We start from the raw sequence: 20,376 nt of genomic DNA on the forward strand, positions 1-20,376 counted from the left end.
AGGAGGAACATTTCTTCAAAGGGGGCATACCAAGAGACATGGTGGCACGGTGGTGTAGTGGTATAGTTACTGCCTTACAGCGCCAGAGACCCGGGTTCAATCCTGACTACGGGTGCATTCTATACGGTGTATGTACGTTTTTCTCTGTGATGTAGGTTTTCTCCAGGTGCTCTGGTTTCCTCCCACATTCCAAAGACGTTCAAGTTTGTAGGTTAATTGGCTTTGATAAGAATAATAAATAGTCCCTAGTGTATAGGATAGTGCTAGTGTACGGTCAGCTTGGACCTGTTGGGCCGAAGGGCCTGTTTCCACACTGTATCTGTAAACTAAACTAAAAAAAACTTCATAGTGGAGCAGTAAAGTGGGGATATAAAAGATTGCAGATGCTGGAATCAGGAGCAAACAAAAAACCCACTGGAGGAACAAAGTGGATCAGGCATCATCTGTGGAGGCAGAACCCTTCAAAATGTCTTTTAAAAGTTGTTATGTCTGCCTAAAATGTTGCGACCCTTATTTACTGACTCAGTGTGGTCTACTATCTTACACTCTTTTACTGAGTATGAATGTGCCTAACATATTGTAACAGATTGTCACTGAACTGTGCAAAATAAAGAATTTTGCTGTACTTAGGTACACATGCCAATAACCATTGAACCATTGAAGTGGACAGTTGACGTTTTGGATCAAACCCCTTCAGACCATTCCAGATCCACTGAGTTCCCTCAGTAGTTCGATTTTTGCTCCAGATTCCAACATCTGCAAAATCCTTCTGTCCGCATCCTTATCCGGACTGACCTCCATGTAACCTCAAATCCAATAAGTGAGTTGACTTTTGAATGTCCTCCAGAAAAGCCAAACATGCTACTAAAACAATTAAGAATGGACAAAAAATGCGCTTCTTGCTAATGGCATCTTAAGATTTTGCGCCTGCATTCATTATGAAACTCCATATGCTGTCGTTCAGTAAATGACGATATCTGCTTCATTGGCCTGCGTTACCCTCTGCTCATGCTCCAAACTGTACATCATGTTCTTATAGGGGAATTGCATACTGTTCTCAAGAGGGTTATAATAATATAACAATAACATTACAATCACATCCTCTGAAAGTAATTTTTAGAAATCTGAGAGACGTATATGGAAAGGTCATTTGAACGACTTCTTGGTTGTTGCATGAGCCAAGCTTTCTCTTTCAAATCTGACTGGCCAATTGAGAATTTTGCGTTATTTCCCATTATTTATATTGCATCTCCAGAATTTGCAGTTTATAGAATCATAGAGTCACACAGCATGGCCTTTGGCCCAACTTGCCCATGCCAACCAGTCCCAACCACACAAGTCCCACCTGCCCACATTCGGCCTATGTCCCACTAAACCTTTCCTATCCATCTACCTGCCTGAATATCTTTTAAATGTTATTCTATTAACCTCAACTACCTTTTGTGGCAGCTCATTCCATATACCCACCCCCCCCCCCCCCCCCCCCCCCCCCGTTGCTGCGTGAAAAGGTTGTCCCTCAACTTCCTATTAAATCTTTCCTCTCACGCCTTAAACTTATGTCCTCTGGTTCTTGATTCCCCTAATCTGGGTAAAAGATTCTGTCTATTTCCCTCATGATTTTATACACCTCCAAAAGACCACCCCTTATCTTTTCATTTCTTGTTGTATTATTGCAAGAATGACTAGAAATCTATATTGTTGTAGGCCCAAACATACTATTTGTACATAGTACACTGCATCACTCATTTGTGCAATATATTCAAAATGGACAACACACATTTGCTTAGGAAATAGATCACAAAGCATTCATCTCTTGGGCACTAGTTGCACATGAAATAGGCGCCATGGTTTGACACCATTTTCAAAGTCCAGTCCATGCTCCAGGTATTATGAGTGGTGCTCATTCCAGGCAACCCCAGGCTGTTGCGGGTCCAGCCTTTGCCTTGTCTTCCCTTCCTGAGTCTGGTGGTGAGCGCTTTGAAACATCTGTATCTTCTGTCGAATTGGAGCAGGGAGAAAAGAAATGATGGAGTCGTGACAAGTCTTTGATTGTGTTGACTGCATTTCTGAAGCAGTGAAGTGTAGATGGATTCAATGGTGGGAAGTCTGGTCTGTGTGATGGACTGGGCTACATCTACAACTATGCTTCTTTAGGGTATGTCGGAGCTGGTGAACTCTTAGTCCATTTGAACATCTCAGGCAACCATGTACATAGAGATGTCCACTAAAAGTAGCCTGACAATAAAAACAATTGTCAATTCAGCTTTCAAACAAAGTTGATAGTATCTTCATTTGAGAATGCACCCTTGCAATGTTTCTGTAGCTTCAATCGACTCCATACCACTGGTTGTATATAGAATGTGCTGGAAAGATAAGGAGCCTTCTGCACACAGTAATGCTGCTACAAATGCTCCACCCAATCTCCTTTATCAGTGCAACCTGTAGTTCCTTTCTCTCCCATCTGTTTAACCATTTTCCCATGAGAGGCAGCCCAAGTGTAGCAACCATCCCCAGGGGTGGCAAGTTCTGTTCTCTGTGTAAACAAATTTCTCTGTTCTCTGTGTAAACAAATAGACGGTAGATAAGTCTTTTTTTCCCCCCAAAATGGAATTTTACATGCTCTATGCGCAAATCAGTGCCAAAGTATAAAGAATCACAGAGATATACAGCACATGAACAGGCCCTTCGGCTCATCATGTCCATGCTGACCCTGCTGAGAATATAGCTATCGTTGAAATGCAAAATCTAAAAATATGTGTGCTGCATCACTGGTTAATTCATTAAAAGGATATTCACTCTTTTTACTTCACAGGGATATGCAGGCAATGTAGGGACATGGATCACATGCTGACGGCGGACATTAGTTTGTGGGCCGAAGGACTTGTTCCTGTGCTATACTGTGCTATGATCTATGTTCTAATATCTTGACATAACAAACTTGGCCAAGGATAGAGGGCCAACGAATTGCCAATGCTGGAATCTTGAACAAAACACAAAGTGTTGGAGTAACTCAGCAGGTCAGGCAGCATCTGATTCAGTCTGAAGGAGGAACACCACCCGAAAATTGCCTGTCCATTCCCTCCACAGATGCTGCCTGACCCATTGAATTCTTCCAGCACCTTGTGCTTTGCAAAGGGATGAGGCTGTAGTGATATCTTTCACCTTTCTGTTTGGGCCATTCATTGACCCGATGCAATGGTTTTAGCAGAGTCTGATCTTGTTTCTAGTTGACTAAACAGTGGGTTCTTCTAATAAATTAATTTCTTGGTCACACTGTGTGCTGAGTGATATGTTTTATCATTGGTAGGTTTGACCTTTGTTTTATACCCATGTTGTCCAGCTGGCTTTGTGTCAACATTTCACCACCAATGTCAGGATTAGATTTACTTCAGTTAAGATCACCACAAGATAGTTCTGCAATAGACCATTCACTTTACAAAAACTGCCCACAATGTAAAAAGTGGGAACGATATCCTGCTTAAAGCTGAGTGCTTCAATGCCAAATCATAGAAAGTTTACGATCCAGATGGAATCCATTCAACCATCACATTCAGATCAGCCAATAAAGAGTAGTCAAGAAGAAGAAGAAAGACGTCAACAATGTTTTATTGTCATATGTCCCAGTAGGTAAGAACTGCAGATGCTGGTTTACACCGAAGATAGACACAAAATGCTGGAGTAACTCAGTGGGACAGGCAGCATCTCTGGACAAATGGAACGGGTGACCCGACCCGAAACGTCTCCCATTCCTTCAGTCCAGAGATGCTGCCTGTCCCGCTGAGTTACTCCAGCATTTTGTATCTATTGTGATATCATGAGAGGTAGAGTCATAGAGGGGAGATACATTTCCTCCCGGTGGATGCAACAAGGACTACAAACCATCATGGCTGCCAGACAAAGACTACAAAACCCATAGTCAGCAGGGCTGCCTGCCCTGCTGACACTGATTGCTGCTGACACTGATTGCTGCTGACAATGATTGCTGCTGATTGCTGCTAATTGCTGCTGACACTGATTGCTGCCCGGCTGAACCAGTTGAGCTGATTGCCTCAGTGAGAGAGCTAAAAGGGAAGGGAAGCAGTATATTTAAGGAGAGAGACAACAACTGGAGCAGAGAGGGAGAGAAGCAGTGTTTGAGTTACATTTTGTATGAAGGCAGCAAGCTACAGTTTTGATTTAACTATCTGTTTTGGTTTTGTGTACCTGTTTTTTGGAAAAGACTAAATATATGGAATTTAAGTTTGAAAACAAGAACGTTTCTGTCTTCATTTCCGGCACCCACACCTCCCAACCTTCAAGAGAAAAGCTCCCGACCTCTCAAGACATCACATTATCTTCAAGCCAATAAAGACCTCCGGAGACAATCCTCTGCTCAAGTTTTAGTTTTTAGTGATACAGTACAGAATTGTTTTTGTTTTAGTTCTTAACGATACAGCACAGAAACAGGCCCTTCAGCCCAGCAAGTCCATGCTGAGTTGAGATGCTAGTTGAATTTAGTTTAGTTTAATGTCAAGTGTACCAAGGTACAGTGAAACGTTTTTTTGTTACGTGCTATCCAGTTAGTGGAAAGACTACACATGATTACAATCAAGCCATCCACAGTGTACAGATACAGGATAAAGGGAATCATGTTTAGTGCAAGATAAAGTCCCGTAAAGTCTGATTAAAGATAGTCCGAGGGTCTCCAATTTGGTAGATGGTAGGTCAGGACCAGTTTCTCCCAGTTTCTCATCCATTCCCTATACTGTACATAAGAGGCAATTTTATAGAGGCCAACATACAAACCAATCTCCAAGTAGTTTTATTTTTGTCTTGCACTTCACTCCTTCCCCAAGCTCTGCTTTGGAAACTTAAATCCTCAAGGAGTGTTTCTTTGTCATATGCACTGGAACAACAAAATTCTTACTTGCTGAGGGTTTAAAAGCACAAATAAGAAGTTAATTGTTCACGCCACTCTCTCAAACTGGTTCTGGTTCTTGACGAGCACTTCCAGTTACTTGTTAACTGTGATAATAGGTTCATGCTCCACCATTTCTGACTATAGTCAGATAGTCAGATCCCCACCAGCCTCTGGGTGAGATACTTTGACTCTATCCTCCTCTTATCCTTCTGCAACGTACCATGAAGCTATGTACCCTAGTTATTCTCTGTTCTGATTCATTGGTCCTTCCTGTCCAGCCTCATTGGACTTTAGACATTCGACTTTCAAGATACAGCGTGGAAACAGGCCCTTTGGACCAGCGAGTCCGTGCTGACCAGTGATCACCCCGTGCACTAACACTATCCTGCACATTAGGGACAATTTTACCATTTTTACCGAAACCAATTAACCTATTACCAGTCATTATTCTCACCTCAATTATACATGGTAGTAATTTCTGAACTGATAACCTTGTATTATTGCATAGTATTGGTGGATCTAAATTCCTGAGTAGTATGATTGGAGCTATGTGGTAGTACACAGGGTAGTAAAAGATTAAAAATTCAACAGCAAAATGTACGCCCTCATCAATATCTGCCATGTTGTCAATAGTCTGTGCATGTTGTCCAGGAAGCTTTGAAATTAGGATTTTATACATAACCTTTATTCGTGATGCTAAAATTGCTTTTTCGTGTTACCATTGGTAACTCAAATAGTATTGGAATGATATTTGGGAAAACAGTTTACATCAGAACATGAAGTGTTGTAATAGTACACAAAAAAAAAATTGGTCTACCCAAGTGTTTAGTAAATTAAATATAGAACAAAAGCATCAATTTCCAATGGGAAAATGAACATTATGAATGTGAATAACTAGCAGATTTTTTAAAGCATGAATAAAAAGATTAACATGGGCTGTCCCAGATACCACCATAAAAATTCCACAGATAGCATCTGTGGGGTAAAAAACAATAAACTGCAGACCAAATGTGTAGGATGGAACTGCAGAAGCTGCTTCACACTGAAGGTAGACACAAAATGTTGGAGTAACTCAGCGGATCAGGCAGCATCTCTGGAGAAAAGGAATAGGTGACGTTTTGGGTCGAAACCCTTCTTCAGACTCAAAAACTGCAGATGCTGGTTTACAAAAAAAGCCAACACTGAGTCCATGCCAAGCAGCAACAACTATTTACATTGACTCTACATTAACGCCATCTATTTTCTCCCTTCATTCTCATCAACTCACTCCAGATTCTCCCACTCACCTACACTAGAGACAATTCAACCCATCAGTCTCAGAGAAAATGTGCAAACTCCACACAGATTGATAAATCATCCCAGCCTGTTGCAGTAAGTGTGGCCAGGAGAGAACCAGTTGACCAGACTCCTCTGTGTTCCGGGAGAGAAGGAATGGGTGACGTTTAGGGTCGAGACCCTTCTTCTGAAGGTCTGAAGAAGGGTCTCGACCCGAAACGTCACCCATTCCTTCTCTCCCGAGATGCTGCCTGACCTGCTGAGTTACTCCAGCATTTTGTGAATAAATCGATTTGTACCAGCATCTGCAGTTATTTTCTTATCCTCTGTGTTCCATTGGCTTTTATGGATGAGTTTTTATTTCTTTAATATGATTTGGGAATGATCCAAAGTATAGTGTGATGACGAGGAAAATTTACAATAGATTCATGCTCCATGGTGTTTTGTGACCCAGTTTGCTCTTCAAATGGTTTTTAATTCCCTGAGAGATGGGAAAAGTTCCTTTCCTAAATTGCACAATGTGGAATACAGAGAGCAAAACCAAGTAGTACTGACTTTGCGAGGGTGGAGAGAGTAAAGCTGGCAGGATTTTTGGAAGGAAATATCTGTGTAAAACTAGATTGCAGGCGAGCAGGGATATTTTACTTCATAATTTCCAGCATCTGCAGTATTTGTATTCTCTAATTTCAGCAGACCATCAGACCCTGGGCCCGGTAACTGGATTGCATTCTGTCCTCTTTTTGCATGACTTCTTTCAAATTATTCTTTTAGATGATGTTGGAATTGCTGGCAAGACCAAAATTCATTGCCCGTCTCCAACAGCCGTCGAGGAAGTGATGGGGAGGAAGCCAGATGAGCCAAGCTTTTCCTAAAACAACTCACTGATCAAGAGGAAACACACTTGTTCATTTGTTTTCTTCCTCCTTATCTGAATCTTTTCTCTGTGATTCTAACACATTCTAGCATCGAACTATATCGCAGAGAAGGACGGCACAGTAGTGCAGCAGTCGAGTTGCTGCCTTGCAGTGCCAGAGACTCAGGTTTGATCCTGACTATGGATGCTGTCTGCACGGAGTATGTACGTTCTCCCTCTGACCGTGTGGGTTTTCTCCGGGTGATCCGGTTTCCTCCCACACCCCAAATATGTGCAGGTTTGCAGGTTAATTGGCTTCTATAAATATTGTAAATTGTTCCTATTGTGTTGGATAATACTCGCGTACAGAGGTGATTGCTGGTCAATGAGGACTTGGTGGACCAAACAGCCTGTTTCCACACTGTATCTCCAAAGTCTAAAGTCTACTATGCACTCTGGTGTATTTCGTCTCAGCACCACCTGCTGTCTGTGTGTACAGTTTGATCGTACAAATCTGTAGTATAATTTGACTAGTTAGCACTCAAACAAGGTCTTTCACTGGACCTCAGTACACGTGACAATAATAAATCAATGCCTCTACCAAGAGCAACCATCACCCAAGCTAAGAACAACAAACACTTCACATAGCACAGGCTGGAGTTCAATCCTGGGAACATCCTTGTTTGTACAGCTGAGAGAGGCACTGAGAAATATATATTTCTATTAATAATCGTCATACAGACGTTGCCAGGCAAAAGAAGCTGGGATTTTTAATAAAGTGTATCCGTCTTAACTTAAGTCTATTAAATTTGTTTTCAAACATTTTGTGCAATGAGGCCTTTGAATCAGAATGGCATTGATTATATCTTGCAAATACCACAACGTGCCAAAGGCACTTGTTTTAAGTATCCCCAGAGGTCAATTAACGCACAGGCCCATGGGGACAGTCTTGCCAAAGCCCTCCGCCACAGGCCTCTGCACTTTTCCACAGTTTGCAGGCCTTGCTGGGGTGAAGGAGAGAAAAAGTTCGACCAGAAAGATAGACACAAAATTCTGGAGTAACTCAGCGGGACAGGCAGCATCTCTGGAGAGAAGGAATGGGTTGTAGCGACCATAGAAAGTGGTCCTAGTTGTCGAACCCTCAGATTGGCCAGCAAGGTCACGTGTGGGTGCGACCGTAGGGATTGGTCCAGAGAGCGACACCGCTGATTGGACAGCGTGGTCATGTGCGCTTTTGGCGCCCAAAAAGAGTCAGTTGGGAGACGTTTTCGAAGAGAACAGTTAGTTTTAATGGTTGTCTGTAATCTTGTTAAGAAAACTTTGTAATCGAATATTGCTGTCGCAATAAACTTCTTCAACAAAGAACAAGTTTCCAGACTCACCATATTGGTGACCCCGACGTGATCCAGCCGATCACTTACCATGAGTGAATCAAACGCCTCGTTGTTGGTTCCTACGCCCAGCACACCGGAGCTAAGCGCGGTCAGCGTTCACCTTCCGTCGTTTTGGATACATCAACCACAATCTTGGTTTGTCCATACCGAAGCCCAGTTTCACTTAAGAAACATCTCAGCAGACGCAACAAGGTATTACTACCTCGTCAGCGCTCAACCACCGGAGACGACCGCACGGGTGATGCGGTTCATCATCAATCCTCCGGCAGAAAACAAGTACGAGGCCATGAAGGCACTGTTGTTACGGACCTTCGGGTTCAGCAGGCAGGACCGAGCTAAGAGTCTTATGCACCTACCGGATCTCGGAGATCGGCTGCCGTCCGTTCTCATGGCTGAAATGTTAACGCTAGCAGGTGAACATACGGATTGCCTCATGTTCGAGCAGGCATTCCGAGAGAAGCTTCCCGAAGATGTCAAACTTATGCTCACGGATTGTTCTTTTAAGGACCCCGTGGCATATGCAGAAAAAGCTGATGCGCTCATGGCATCCAAATCGAAAGAAAGAGGTTCGATCAACAAGGTCTCGACATCAGCGGCCGCGCCACAGCGACATCAAGATGGCGCCGCGTCTCCCGCCATTTCTCCAAAAGCCCGCCAAAAGGATCCGCACAAGCGCGGCTGGTGCTATTACCATCTACGATGAGGTGGAGAATCCCGCAATTGCCGCTCACCTTGTACCTTCTCGGGAAATGCCTCGGCCGATCGTACATAGAGGCAGTTGCGATTGGCCAGAACCGACGCCTCTACGTCCGAGACCGATTCACGGACACAGAATTTTTGGTGGACACGGGAGCCATTGTCAGTATCGTACCGCCGACCGACCTTGAGACCAGATCGGGTAAGACAGGCCCTACCCTCATCGCGGTTAACGGCAGCCCCATCCGCACGTATGGTACGCGGAAAATGTCCCTGGTTTCATTATAGCGGACGTCAGCCAGGCGATCCTAGGTGCAGATTTCCTCTGGGCCTTTTCACTAGTCCCCGACGTCCGCGGAAACGACCTCCGACCCTCCGCCAGCAACGATGAGCCCGCCGCTCCGACAACCGCCACCCCGCCCAGCCCAACTGTCCAGGCCGTCGTCGCGGCCCCCGACTCGTATGCTGAGGTCCTGGTGGAGTTTCCAGAGCTGCTCATCCAGCGTTTCGACGCCCCTTCGGCCAAGCACGGCGTGATCCACCACATCCGCACTGAGGGCCCCCCCGTTTTCGCTCGGGCCCGGAGGCTACCGCCCGACAAGCTGGTGGTGGTGCGGGCGGAATTTAGGAAGATGGAGGAAATGGGCATTGTCCGTCAGTCCGACAGACCGTGGGCCTCGCCGTTGCATAAGGTCTCCAAAGCATCTGGGGGGTGGAGACCATGTGGCGATTATTGGCGTCTCAACGCTGTCACCACGGCCGACCGCCACCCCATACCGCACCTGCAGGACTTCTCGTCTGGGCTGGAAGGTGCGGTGGTGTTCTCCAAGATCGATTTGGTGAGGGGATACCACCAGATTCCTGTGCGGCCGCAGGACATACCAAAAACTGCCACGATCACTCCGTTCGGGTTGTTCGAATGGTTGCGCATGCCTTTCGGTTTAAAGAAGGCGGCACAGGCTTTCCAGCGACTGATGGACCGTGTGGGCCGGGATTTGCCTTTTGTGTTTATTTATTTAGATGATATCCTGGTCGCCAGCCCCTCAGTGCAGGAACACCGGGCCCACTTGCGGGCCGTATTCGAGCGGCTCCAGGCACACGGGCTCGTCATCCAACCCTCCAAGTGTCAATTCGGCCTCCCTTCTCTCGATTTCTTAGGGCACAGAATCACCCCTGCCGGCGCCACCCCTTTGCCCGAGAAGGTGGAGGCTATCCGGGCATTTCCGCGGCCCACCACAGTGAAAGGTCTGCAAGAGTTCGTAGGCATGGTTAACTTCTACCATAGGTTCGTCCCGGCAACAGCGCGGGTCATGCGCCCGCTTTTCCAGTGCCTTGCGGGTAAACCTGTAGAGTTGATATGGTCCCCGGCCGCGGAGTCGGCCTTTGCAGCAGCTAAGGCGGCTTTGGCAGACGCCACCATGTTGGTCCACCCGAGCGCCTCCGCCCCCACGGCCCTGACGGTTGATGCCTCTGACGTGGCGGTGGGTGGGGTTTTGGAACAGCAGGTGGGTGGCTTTTGGCAGCTCTTGGCATTTTTCAGCCGGCAACTGAGTTCGGCTGAGCTGAAATATAGCGCCTTTGACCGCAAGCTTCTGGCCCTCTATTTAGTTGTTCGTCACTTCAGGTATTTCCTTGAAGGCCGCCCGTTTGTGGCCTTTACGGACCATAAACCTTTAACTTTTGCTTTTTCCAAATCGTCCGACCCATGGTCGGCCCGCCAGCAGCGGCACCTGACTGCCATCTCCGAGTTTACCACCGATGTCCGTCATGTCGCTGGTAAGCTTAATGCCGTTGCTGACGCCCTGTCTCGGCCTGCATTTTCTCCCATTTCTGCAGTGGACTGCGAGGTGGATCCCTAGGAGCTTGCGGAGGCACTGCTTCTGGCAGATACCGCCTCGGCGTACCAGTCCACCACTTCGGGGTTGAAGTTGGCTCAGGTGGCCTGCGGGCCGGAAGGCACAAAAGTCTGGTGTGATGTTTCCCTTCCCCGTCCCAGGCCGGTAGTGCCGCCCTCCCTTCAGCGCCGGGTGTTCGATGCCATTCACGGGCTGGTGCACCCGTCCATCCACTCCACCTCTGCCTTAGTAGCCGCTCGGTTTGTGTGGCATGGCCTGCATAAACAGGTAGCTGTTTGGGCCCGTTCCTGCGTTCCCTGCCAGACCGCTAAAGTCCAACGCCATGTCCAGCCCCCGGTACAGGAGTTTGAGGTCTCAGCGGTCCGTTTTTTCCATATTCACGTGAATTTAGTAGGACCCTTGCCTTCCTCCCGGGGCTACACCCATCTGCTCACGGTGGTGGATCGGTTCACCCGGTGGCCAGAGGCTTTCCCATTGTCAGATACCTCTGCTGCCTCTTGTGCCAGGACCTTGGTCCTCCATTGGGTGGCACTTTTCGGGGTTCCGGCTGTTATTACCACCGACAGGGGGCCACAGTTCACTTCGACCCTCTGGGCCACGCTAGCAGAGCTGTACAGTTCCCGGTTGCAACACACCATCGCGTACCACCCCCAGGCTAATGGGCTTGTGGAGAGGTTCCACCGACAACTCAAGGCGGCCCTCAGTGCGAGGCTGGAAGGCCCGGACTGGGTAGACCAACTTCCCTGGGTCCTTCTGGGCATCCGGACCGCTCCTAAGCAGGATCTCGGTGCTTCGTCCGCGGAGCTAGTATATGGCTCGCCACTTCGAGTACCCGGGGATTTGCTTCCGGACTCCTCCGGCCAGCTGCCTCCAGTTCAGTCAGTCTTAGCATCTCTCCGGGCACGCATGGGTTCCCTGGCCCCGGTTCCGACTTCACGTCATGGGTGTCCCATGGTACACGAACCGCCTGTCCTGAAGGACTGCGAGTTTGTATTTCTGCGTAAAGATGCCCATCGTTCCCCATTGCAGAGGGTCTATGAAGGGCCGTTCCGGGTTTTGCGTAACGGGACGGTCACCTTCACCTTAGACATGGGCGGCAGGAGTGAGCTCGTCTCGGTGTCCAGGCTTAAACCTTCGCACTTGGATCCGGACCGCCCGGTCCTGGTCGGCCAACCACCTCGGCGAGGTCGGCCTCCTGCAGTTCCGCTCAGTCCCGGACCCCCCGCTCCGGTAGTTCCACCAGGTCCGGAATCCCCTGCTCCTGTCGTTCTGGTCGCGAAATCCGGCTCCCTGCTAGGTTCCGTACCTTGGGTTCTAGGGGGGGGGTCATGTAGCGACCATAGAAAGTGGTCCTAGTTGTCGAACCCTCAGATTGGCCAGCAAGGTCACGTGTGGGTGCGACCGTAGGGATTGGTCCAGAGAGCGACACCGCTGATTGGACAGCGTGGTCATGTGCGCTTTTGGCGCCCAAAAAGAGTTAGTTGGGAGACGTTTTCGAAGAGAACAGTTAGTTTTAATGGTTGTCTGTAATCTTGTTAAGAAAACTTTGTAATCGAATATTGCTGCCGCAATAAACTTCTTCAACAAAGAACAAGTTTCCAGACTCGCCATAGGGTGACGTTTTGGGTTGAGACCCCTCTTTCAGTCTGAGGATTGAGTCCGAAGAAGGGATACGGCCCAAAACTTCACCCATTCCTTCCCTCCAGAGATGCTGCCTGTCCCGCTGAGTTGCTCCAGAATTTTGTGTCTATCTTCGATGTAAACCAGCATCTGCAGTTCCTTCCTACACAGTTCTACCAGAGGAGCTTCAAAGGCTGGTGGAGGCTTCCTACCTGTCAGGCAGGAGCAGCAGCTCAAGGTGAGTAACAACAGCAGCACAGTGGCACAGCGGGTAGAGCTGCTGCCTCACAGCACTAGAGACCAGGGTTCAATTCTGACCTCAGGTGCTGTCTGGGAGTGGAGTTTGCACGTTCCCCCTGGGACTGCTCGATTTCCTTTGGGTGCTCCGGTTTTCTCCCAGCATCCCAAAGACGTGCAAGTCTGTAGGTTAATTGGCCTCCACAAATTGACCCTAGCTTGTAGGGAGTGGATGCAAAAGTGGGTTAACATAGAACTAGTGTGAATGGATGATCTACCATTGGCGTGGACTAGGTGGACCTGGAAAATCTATAGTCAGTCGGTCGGTCGGTCAATCAAATATTCTATGTTGAAATTGTACAGTTATTCCCTGGTCTTTATTGGCAACCAGATGCCTGAAGGATCTTGAACAGAAGACAAACACAAAAAGCTGGAGTAACTCAACGGGTCAGACAGCCTCTCTGGAGAAAAGGAATGGGTAACCTTTCGGGTCGATACCCTTCTTCAGACTGAGAGAGATGGAAACAAGAGATGTAGACGGTGATATAGAGAGATATAGAACAAATGAATGAAAGATATGCAAAATAGTAACGATGATAAAGGGAACCGGCCGTTAGCTGTGGGCTAGGTGAGAACAAGTTACAGACAATGAAACTCACCCGGACAACAGTGAAACTAGCATAATATCTAGTGGGGGAGGGACACAGAGAGAGGGGATGCAAGAGTTACGTACTTGAAGTTAGAGAAATCATATTCATACCTTTGGGGTGTAAACTGCCCAAGAGAAATATGAGGTGCTGTTCCTTCAATTTACGTTTGGCCTCACTCTGACAATGGAGGAAGCCATTGAACTGTTGCATGTTATCCATGTTGCTCCACTCCCCACATATCCACACATCTGTCTAAAGCCTCATAAGCACCACCGTCCCTGGCAGCGCGTTCCAGGCACCCACCACACTCTGTAAAAAAACGTACCCTGCACATCGGTTGTAAACTTTTCCCCCCTCACCTTTAATCTATGCCCTCTAGTCTTTGACATTTCCATGCAGTGGGTAAGGTTCTGCCTATATTTGATTGCATACTGATGTGTTGGTAGCATTAACACATGGGCGCGATGAATGATATCCGTAATACATCGTTTTCACATCTTTGATCTTTAAGGAATGACTTGAGAATGCATAACCTTAACAGCAGGAATCACCAATATTATTCCGAGCCTCAATCGTGAGGTGAACAGAATGGTCTGTATTTTCTTGTGGTGTCTTATCATGGTAGAGGTTACAATGTAAAATGTGTGCTTAAAAAAAGTCATGCATCAGAGTCTTTTTCCTGAGGCATTTGTTTCATTCAGTTCTGTTTGGCAAAACTAACGAGTTAATTTCACCACCGCACGATGTGCTTTATTATTGATGCATTGCGTGGAGGAGTAACAGATCTATTTAGTTCATGCTTTTAGACACATCAGGTTTTATTCATGCCGTGTTTTTGTGTTCCAATTTTCTGTTAGCCTCGGGTACCAATGAATCCGATTCTGCCCCTTGCAGTTCCATTGCAGCATGGAGTTTTACTTGTGTGGGAAGTAACTGCGGATGCTGGTTAATACCAAAGATAGACACAACGTGCTGGAATAACAGGCAGCACCACCGGAGAAAAAGGAGGGGTGGCATTTTGGGTCGGAACCCTTCTTCAGACCCAATTTCTTCAAGCTGTTTGTAGAACTTGAGACAACTCATCACTATGCAGCTGCTTGCAAGATTCAACATTATTTGGATCTATCAGAAGCCATGGGAAAGCTAGTTAAGTTCATAAGTTCATAAGTTTTAGAGCAGAATTAGGCCATTCGGCCCATCAAGTCTACTCCGCCATTCAATCATGGCTGATCTATCTTTCCCTCTCAACACCACTTTCCTGCCTTCTCCCCATAACCCCTGACACCTGTACTAATCAGGAATCTAGCAATCTCCACCTTAAAAATATCCATTGACTTGGCCTCCGCAGCCGTCTGTGGCAATGAATTCCACAGATTCACCACCCTCTGACTAAAGAAATTCCTCCTCATCTCCTTCCTTTCTAAAGGTACGTCCTTTTATTCTGAGGGTATGGCCTCCGTTCCTAGACTCTCCCACTAGTGGAAACATCCTCGCCGCGTCCACTCTATCCAAGCCTTTCGCTGTTCGGTAAGTTTTAATGAGGTCCCCCCTCACCCTTCTAAACTCCAGCGAGTAGTGCCGAATCATTTGTTAGTTCGACATATTAAGTTAATACAAACTTTAGACTTTAGAGATACGATGTGGAAACAGGTCCTTCAGCCCACCGAGTCCGCACCAACCAGCGATCCCTCCTGTACACCAGCTCTATGCTACACACTAGAGATCATTCACAATTTACAGAAGCCAATAAGCCTACAAACCTAGAAACAAAGAATTGCAGATACTGGTTTATACCAGACAGATACAACGTGCTGGAGTGACACAGCGGGTCAAGCAGCATCTGTACGTCTTTGGAGTGTGGGATGAAACTGGAGCATCTGGATTAAATCTACGCGGTCACAGGCAGAATGTACATGCACTGCACAGATCGCACCCGTAGGCAAGATCAAAACTGGGTCTTTGATGCTGTAAAGCAGCAACTCCGCTGCTATGCTGTCCACCAATGTTCCTTCATCTCTGCAAAGACTCAAGCTGCTCACTGAACAGACCACTGTGCATTTTACCTTCGCCTTGCCTTCACATAAGCTTCACCCAAAACTTGAATTGTTCTGAAGATAGACACAAAATGCTGGAGTAACTCAGCGGTTCAAGCAGGATGTCTGGAGAAAAAGAATAGGTGATGTTTCGGGTCGAGACCATTCATCAAACTGAGAGTCAGGGAGGGGGGAGAACATGCTTGATCCGCTAAATTACTCGGGTATTTTGTGTCTATCTTGAATTGTTCTGCTTTGCATTGAATTATTGCTGTGTGCTTGAGATGGCCGTCTTGTAGGATCATAAATCAGACCCCACCTGCCTCTGTGGTTTAAAACTCCAACTGATGAGCAGGAAATTCTCTCAGAATCCTTGCCAACTCTCCTCCCTCATTATTGAACTGAATATCTGGTGACATTTATTCCTTTTACCATACACGTCTATCCAACATGCTTCAGGGGGAATCCATGAGTTGTAAAATACTTCAGCATAAAAAAAAGTGCATGTTGGAGGGAATTTTATGCTATTTTGTGCGATACCTGTACCCTGTGTCTGGGTTTACTAAGATAGACACAGACACAAATTGAAACAGTTCGTAGATCAGTGGTGAGTCTATCGAACAAGTTGGTTTATTGAAGGCTTTAATTGTATGCTCTGGGAAACACTCTGAGAGAACCCAAAGTCATCCCAGTGAGCAGTTAAGGCCTTCAATAAACCAACTTGTTCGATAGACTCACCACTGATCAACCAGCTGTTTTATTGTGTGCCTGTGTCTATCCGAGTAAAGCCAGATACAGGCTATATGGGTATAGCATTAAATAGCGCAACATTTCCTCATACAATTGTCATAGTCGGCAGGATACTAACAGGATGATCGTCAACAATGTGGCTCCTAATCGGGTGAGTATGGTTAATTTTACCACCAATAGTTACAGGAGTAGATTGTGTATTGTTGTCGGGCGGCCGTACGTTGTAATATCAAAAGAACAAAGTGGAGGAAAAGAGATAAAAAAGGAAAAATGTAGTGACTTTACTGGACCCTTATTCACGAGGATGTTGCAGGACTCTCGTCGGAGAAAGGAGAACTTCTTCAACGTAGTCATAACTTGAGGAGATTTTGCAGTGGAGCAACAAAATGTGTAGGAAGGAACTGCAGATGCTGGTTTAAACCGAAGATGGACACAAAATGCTGGAGTAACTTAGTGGGATAGGCAGCATCTCTGGAGAAAGGGAATGGGTGACCAGAGATGCTGCCTGTCCCGCTGAGTTACTCCAGCATTTTGTGTCTTTCTTCGGTTTAAACCAGCATCTGCAGTTCCTTCCTACACATGCAAATAAGCTCTGAACTACATAGACTTGAGGACATTGGTTTTGTCTTTTTGCACTATCGTTTAATTTATGTGTGTGCATGTACATAATGTGCATGTGTATATGTACATAAATCACACAATAATCGTGCAAAAAGACAAAATATATATATATATATATGTGTGTGTGGGTGTATATATACATATATATATTTATAATGAACTTTTTTCTGTTTATTATACTGATAACAGTGTAATATGTTCACATATTCTGTTGTGCTGCTGTAAGTAAGAATTTCATTGTTCTGTCTGGGACATATAACATTAAAACACTATTGACACTTGGTGCACTAACATGCTGAGAACTATATTTTGCAGTCTGTAGCTTCCCCTTTGCTCTAAAATGCTGAAGCAACATCTTCAACTCCCACCTGTTGACAAAGTGTTAAAGGCAGGCAGAATAAAAACCAGGTTCAAATTCACGACTGCAGACGCCAGCAAAAAGCATTCTAAAATAAGAAAGGAATCTTAAGATTATGGCAACACATTCTTGTATCCTTGTTTGTACAGCAAAAAAAAACCAGGTGGGGCGAAAACAGTGTCGAGTTCACTCATGGGCTTCAGGAGTATACAGCAATGTGGATATTGTCCTGGGCTGTGTCTTATGCAGAAGTCAAGCCAAGTATTGGGAAATGGGTGGAATGGAGAACGCAGCCAAATGAAACAAGGATTGGAAAGTGGCCATCTTTAATATTGCATCCGTAGCCCAAACGAATTTAGAGTTCTACAGCACGGAAACAGGCCCTTCGTCCCGACCTGTCCAGGCTGGCCAAGATGTCCATCCAAGCTAGTCCCATTTGCTTGTATTTGGCCCATATTCCTCTAAATCTTTCCTGTGCACATGCCTGTCTAAATATCTTTATAAATGCTGTAATTCAACTCAGCTTTGCAGCTTACTCTGGTAGCTTGTTCCATATGAAAATGTTTGTCCCTCAGGTCCCTCTTTCCCCTCTCGCCTCAACCTATGCCTTCTAATTTTACACTCCACCACTCTGGGTAAAAGACTGTGACCTCATCCAAGCCCCTTGTGATATTATATACATCCATCAGGTCACCCCTCAGCGACCTAATTTTCAGGGAGACAAGTCCCAGACTATCCAGTGTTTCATAGAACATACAACAGTACAATACAAGGACAGACTATTTGGCCCACATCGTCTATGCTGAACTTGATGCAAAGACCATCACTCATTCATAGGTTCATAAGTCATCGGAGCAGAATTAGGCCATTCAATCATGACTGATCTATCTTTCCCTCTCAACCCCATTCTCCTGCCATCTGCCCATAACCCCTGATACCCATAACCCATATCCCTCCATAACCCATATCCCTCCATTCCCTGCATATCCGTATGCCTATTCAATGGTCTTTTAAATGCCACTAACATATCTGCTTCAACCAACCCCGGCAGTACTCTCCAGGCACTCACCACCCTCTGTGAAGTTGCCCTGCACTTCACCTCTAAACTTTGCCCCTCTCACTTTAGAGCTGGGCCCACTAGTATTGTCCTTATAACTCAAGCCCACTAATCCTGGTCTCCAGAACAAAGGGCAGCAGAAGACAAGTGCAATTGGTACACCGGAGCAGGGAGTTAAACTCCTGGCCTAGAATGGCTCTTGTACAATTAAGGTCATAATGTAGAAGAATGAGAGCTACACCTGAATCACGTCACCTAACATTACAGCTAACATAAAAAATCAATAATATTCTTTTTTCCCCCCTATTCTTCAGCAATTCTTTGGGTTTGAGGATGACTTACTCCATTTAGAACATATACCAGTACCACACAGATCCTTCAGCCCACAATGTCTTTGCCAAACATGACGCCAAGACTCTTATCTGCCTGCACAGGGTCCATATCACCGGTTTCCTGCATCTCCATGTGCTGATCTATGATAAAAAGGAACTACAGATGCTGGTTTATACCAAAGATTGACACAAAATGCTGGAGTAACATAGTAGGTCAAGCAGCATCTCTTGAGAACATGGATACGTGACCTTTCTGAAGAATGGTCCCGACCCAAAACATCACCTATCCATTTTTTTCGGACATGCTGCCTGGCCTGCTGAGTTACTGCAGCATTTTGTGGCCATCTTTGTCTATCTACAATTCTCTTAAATGCCACTAATGTATCTGCCTCCACCACCAGCCCCCACAGCATGTTTTGTAGGTTCTCCAATGAGGCCAAGATGGGAACATCATCAGGTTCTTCCACGGTTGGAGGAGCGCACTTCATGATCCCAGATGGACCTCAATCCTGGTAAGGAGAGTGGTTACCCAGATAGTGGGGACACACTCAAGAGAGAGAAACACTATCCACAATCTTCAAGCACCATTTCAACTGCAATTCATATGAGGGTTAAATTATAAGAAACATGGAATAGTACACACAGGACCCACAAACATCCGTAAAATTAACCTTATGGTGGGATTTGAACCCTGGTCTTCACAAAGGCTGGAGCCAGCTTCTTAGACTACCTGACCACACTGCCACTGGGCCACATTACAGGAAGGATGTGTTGACTTGATTTGTATTTCCTTAAGCAAAGAAAATTAAAGGGGCTATCTTAATGAGGCATTAAGTAAAATATTTGATAGTGTAGATGACTTATCTGATCGTGTAGAGCCTGCAGAGTGTGTGACAGTGAATTCTATGGGATTAATTCACAGTCCATCAAGTTTAGACGCATACCCTGAAGGTAGAAAGGATAACTAATTTTACTGATGAGTGTTCAGAACAAGATCCTGAATAATTAAAACTAGGCTTAAGGACTTAATTCTCACTGCTTTGCAGGACATTTTTTTCCTTGTAAATGATTTTGAGATGGTGAAAATTTCGCACCCAAGATTGATAAAACTATTTAACAACGGCAATAGTGTGAATGAAACGTAAACCAGCAGTTCCTTGTGATAAAAATGAACTCCAGATGCTGGTTTCCACCACAGATAGACACAAAATACTGGAGTGACTCAGCGGGTCAGGTAGCATCCCCAGAGAACATGGATAGGCGATAGTTTCAGGTCAGGACCCCCCTGCAGTTCCTTGTTTCTGCATTTAAATTAAATATTTATATTTCTGGAGAAATTAGATGTTAATAGTAAAATGCCATTATTATTGGTAGAGATATCCAAAAATTATCACCCTGTTAGAATCATCTAACAATTGAACAAAAGTGATGTGATGTTGAGCAGTTTCCAATCCAGGAATTAGACGCAGGACATTTCTCCTGTAATAAACTCAATGTCCAGCAGGTGTCAGGGTTGGACTACTGTGAGTGGAGCTCTGCTTTACTAGGTATTCCTGACTTAAAACACGTGATCTTAATATTTCGAAGATAGACACAAAATGTTGGAGTAACTCAGCAGGTCAGGCAGCATCATTGGAGAAAAGGAATAGGTGACGTTTCGGGTCGAGCGCTTTCTTCAGACTGAGTGTTGGGAGAGGGAAACTAAAGGTATGAAAAGGTATAGAACAAATCAGAGCCAGCACCG

The sequence above is a fragment of the Rhinoraja longicauda genome, chromosome 6 (assembly GCF_053455715.1).
Source record: "Rhinoraja longicauda isolate Sanriku21f chromosome 6, sRhiLon1.1, whole genome shotgun sequence".
NCBI classification, from domain to species: Eukaryota; Metazoa; Chordata; class Chondrichthyes; order Rajiformes; family Arhynchobatidae; genus Rhinoraja; species Rhinoraja longicauda.